Consider the following 5,000-nt stretch of genomic DNA (forward strand, 5'->3'; position numbering starts at 1 on the left):
GACTTCGGGATTAAGTGTAAGTGTGTTTCACAATCTTGATATGGAGCTTGATGGATGAGTAGAATGAATAACCGTAAGTGGAAACTTTTAAGAGGGATAAAATAAGAGTTAAAGAAAATACACACACATGCATACATACATACACATATATACATACATATATATATTCATATATGTGTATATATAATGCAATATATATATATATATAATGCAACACACACACACACACACACACACACACACACACACACACACACACACACACACACACACATATACAGACACACACACACGCACATGCACACGCACACGCATACGTACGCATACACACACGCCTACGCACACGCACACGCACACGCACACGCACACGCACACACACACACCACTTATATATATATATATTCATATACTATGTGTATATATGCATATATATAAATAACTCAATAAATATGTATATGTATATGTATATGTATATGTATATGTATATGTATGTATATATATATATATATATATATATATATATATATATATATATACACACACACACACACATTGCATGTATGTATACAAACACATATGTTCTATGAACACGATGTTAGGGTATCCGGAGATTCATGAGGATATATAGTTTGCATGTGCTTAGTATTCATCAAAGCTCCTGTATCATCCATTTGTTGACTGGGAAGGCATAGAAGTAAAAACCTAAGTGATATCTTAATTTAAGCAATGAAAATAATTTTAAACAAAGCATTTCATTTCGAATGCCAGTTTACTATGATAACAGTGGGATCTTTAAGAAGCCTCTGAACACTAAAGATAATTCTAGTCTTAATCTTATACTTATTCTTGACCGTTGGAGTCCTTTGACCTCACTGCAGAGCTTGTGTTTGGTGAAAAGAAGCTATATAACCAACTGCCTGTTTGGACGGGGTGTCACTGAGGTCCTTCCCTTGGTCATATTCTTTTCTTCTCCTTTCTTCCTTTCTCTCTATTTACCAACTTCTAACGTCTGGTAAAACATTTATATCATGGTCTATTTTTTATGCATGTATATATAATGATTATTTTTTGTTATGTAAGTTATTATTATTACTTATTTTCATTTTGATCATATTATCTTGCCATGATAACATCACACTATTATTAAATATTTTAAATGAATTAAATAACGAAATAAATGAATAAATAAATGCGTAAGTAAACATTCAAACACTTTTCTGTGCTCTGCCGTGTAATGCCTTCACAAACAACCGCAAGGACAGCCACTGAGCCAATAACCGCACAGTTAAGCAAACTACACAACAATAAGAGTGCAAAAGAACATTGTTACTGCCCTAGTTTAGTGGAACAGCCGTTACCCTTGTCCATCACGGCCCGAAACAGCAGACGGCAGTTCAGTGTGATTCGTGTGGTGAAAGTGAGGGTATGAAGGCTGGTGTTGGGGTAGGGTGCGGGGAACGTTTATGTTATTCTCTACATTGTTATATAGTTTTAGGTTATGATTATTCTAGAACGACTTTTTGTCAAGTTATATTTATTTGAGTTTCGTGTTTTTTTTTTCTTTACTCTTTGAATCGAAGACCAGATTGACCAGAAGCGTATGTTTGATTGTTATTATATAATCTGTACATTATAGATCGTTAGATAGAACGTCGTTTGATGATGTGTTTATAACAAACATATTAAAAATGGGCTCAGTGTTTAGTAAAATCCAAAAGTTAGACTAAGGAATGGTTTCATAGATAAGCCTGATTTTTATATATAGGTTTTCACTTTGAAGTAAAGTTTTGCTATACTTTATATACAGTTTCGCTATATTTAATTTTAAAGAATCCTAATATTTTTTAAAACAATTTCACTTTTCTTTGTAAGGTTAATGTTACCGAGAGCGACGCAGGGAGATAGAGCAAAATGGACATTACCATCTTGTAGAGCATAAAAAATAGAGTAGGAATCAATATAACTAAATCTGCGGCGGCTTCATATTTTCCGGGAAATGTCAAAAATAGGTTCTGCTTGGCAAGTCCACAACACTCGCACAGTTCATAATGTCTCGTTTTCTATAGCTCAATATTTTACATTTTCTATACGCCCGTTCTCTATAACGATCGCGTTTTCTGTTGACCATGAGAGTCGCGTTTTCTGTTGAAAAACATTTACATACATTCCTATCACTTAATTACTTAAATTTATTTATTTTCTTGTTCTTCATTACTTTTTTTTTTTTTTGTTTTTGTTTTTTTTTTTTTACAAATGGATATCGTTCGTTGCTTTCCCAAATGTGTATATTTGTTTTCCCTTATCATTTCTATTATTCTGTGTTAACTATTTAACGACAATACCTTAATCCCCCCCCCCCCTAACTCGGAAGAATTCACTCTGTCAATCACTTTCCTCACTTTCCTTTAAGCCCTTGCCATGGCTGGAACTTCTAACTTTTGTGGTCAGTGTGACATGGGGTACGTTCAAATTAATATTTAAATACATATAATTTGTATTGTGTCGAATTTATCATCATACATAATGAAAATGTTAATTATATATATTTTTTATGCTAGGTATTGCCAATTTTGGCAGAACTACGGCGGCCAGGCCGACCTCTTGCTTGATCTGTGCCGGTCCCATAACTTAATCTTTGAAGAAAATGACTGACGTTCTAAATGCAACCACGATTGTCGTATAAATAATAAAATATATTATTTTCGGTGCGACAGATCTATGAAAAATAATAATAGAAAAGTTAGATGCAATTTCAAAGAATCACTTTTTAAGAACACCAGGTTTGATAACAGTAAGCTCGATTTTGAAACTAACTTAAAATTTGTTAAATTATATATAAGAGAGACCTGTTCTTACGAATCTGCACGGAGCCATTTTCAGTTTCCAAACAAGACTATTTGTGATTGGGCAAGCTTCTGTCGGGAGGTTTTAATATCTTGGTGCTTAAATAATGAGTCAGGCCAGATAGGAGGGTCAGGGGAAATTGTAAAAATTGATGAAAGTAAATTTAGTAAAAGAAAGTATAACGTTCTCCCCATCCGTCTAGGAAATAAATAAAAAGTAGGAAAATATTTGCGAACATTACATTCATGGTTATAGTAGAAATAAAGTGTATGGACTGTTTACCTTGACGAAAACTAAGACACTTTTCATCAATGGAAAAAAATGTGAGCAAATAAAAAATACACGAGTTACAGGACAGGGAAAAGAGAAGGTCAACCCATCATTTTCTAAATCCACATCGTCTTTATCTCGCAAGGAACAAAGCAAATGTGACACGTAACTCATCATGGCGATGTATCAAGTATCCCATGTATTACTACGCGCTTGTGAAAACGATTATTTTGTAATTAGATGTCTTTTCCGAATTGATATATTTAATTATTTTTTTACTTTTATTATACTTCTTTTACGTGGTTTGGTAATTATTTACACTATTTTGCACAATAACCCTGTGCGCATGCGCGTTTTTCCACCGGGAGATTTGACAGACAGTGAGACGCCATTCGTTCCGAAACGCCGGTGAGAAGTGTTACATTTTAGGTGCGTTGCGTCGAATCCGGGTCATTTTTAAAGCCATATAGTGGATATATAGAACAAATAGATATTAGTATCTATCTCAGCCTGATATTTGAGCCCAACAAGTGCCCCAAATGTCGAAAAAGTGATTAGAAACCAAGGGATTCTGGCCATAGCCAAGAAAAATTCGGTCTTTCGCTATATAAAGGTATGTGGTTTTACCCTGGGGATTCAGAGGGCAGAGCCCCTTGCCTAGGAACTATATAGATCGTAGTGTATAAAAGCCACAGGGTTAAGGTTAGGTTGGTTTATTGGTTAGGACGCATTATACGATTACCATAGGGAAACTGGATTCTGTGAAATCCCGTATTTTTTTTTTACCGAACATGGGGTTTGATTTCAGTAGAGTTTTTCAAAAGTTGGCGCGCCGGTCCGTAGACTTTCAAATATGGCGGGGGTATCCGTAGAGTTTGTGGCCGATTTCCATCATTTTTTTTTTTGTGCTTTTCGGGACAGAAATGTGGCTCGGGTTTTCGAAAAATCAACTTTTTAACGTTGCATAAATCACATTCTTCGATTTCTGCAGGTTCCTATTGACATCCAGTGCCATCCATTACCCCCCCCCCCCCTTCAACCCCCGGTTCCCCACGCATTCCCCAAGATCGTTGGGGAGAGAAAACATAAAAAAAAATCTGATTTTGGTGCTTAGTCTCTCGGAGGGAGTGTCGCTCTCGGTAACAATTACCCTTTGTAACAAATTTCCACTTTTCATTATAATCGAATTTACTGCCTAACCAGATTTTGTCCTTGCTAAGAGTGCCTGGGAAAAACAAGTGTCTTGAGAGACGGTGGCCTCCTACGATCTTATCAGTTGCCATAGACCGTGCTGCTGGGAAACCACGAATATCCACGACATACTTGGTGAGAGTTACAATAAAGCCATATTAAGAAAAAGTGCAAGAGACGCGTTGATTGCTAACCATAAAAGTTGATAGCTTACTCCGATATAGTTGTCACACAACTTTATGAACGACTATTGTATTTGACAGAACTGGGCGTTGAAAGGATAATTATTCTACTTCATGTTATATGTGTATGAGGACATATGCCTTCTTATAACGTGTAAAGGATTCTTGGAACCTCGACACACTCCACTGTTAAAAGACGAAAACATATTCTTAGATGTTCAGAGAAGTGTATAGATTTCCTATCATTTTCAGCTGTATCGTTATCTTCCTAGAATATATTTCATTGGCTCCCTGGTATCTAATGTTTTCTTTTTCTTATTTATTTGCACCTTTCCTCCTCCTCTCCTTCGTATCCTTCTAAATGGCTAATGCTAATCCCTCGTGCCCTTCCCTTCTCTTCCTCCTTAAACTCCCTCTCCTCCTTCGCTCCCTCGTCCCCTTCCCTTCTCTTCCTCCTTAAACTCCCTCTCCTCCTTCGCTCCCTCGTCCCCTCCCCTTCTCTTCCTCCTTAAA

General features: G+C 36.2%; 1 protein-coding gene across 6 annotated transcripts in view; it reads left to right on the top strand.

The window, feature by feature from the left end:
- The first annotated feature begins 1,400 nt into the window (after positions 1-1,400).
- The window catches only part of LOC125038217, a 17,067-nt gene continuing 13,467 nt past the window's right edge, over positions 1,401-5,000 (top strand). The window contains exons 1-2 of one of the 6 annotated variants that reach the window (XM_047631633.1): positions 1,408-1,423; positions 4,335-4,440. The gene's annotated coding sequence lies outside the window, so the exon portion shown is untranslated. Of the gene's footprint in view, positions 1,444-4,317; positions 4,441-5,000 lie in introns of those variants that run through there. The other 5 variants (XM_047631631.1, XM_047631632.1, XM_047631636.1 and 2 more) reach the window with 5 other exon arrangements.

The sequence above is a fragment of the Penaeus chinensis genome, chromosome 24 (assembly GCF_019202785.1).
Source record: "Penaeus chinensis breed Huanghai No. 1 chromosome 24, ASM1920278v2, whole genome shotgun sequence".
Lineage (NCBI taxonomy): Eukaryota > Metazoa > Arthropoda > Malacostraca > Decapoda > Penaeidae > Penaeus > Penaeus chinensis.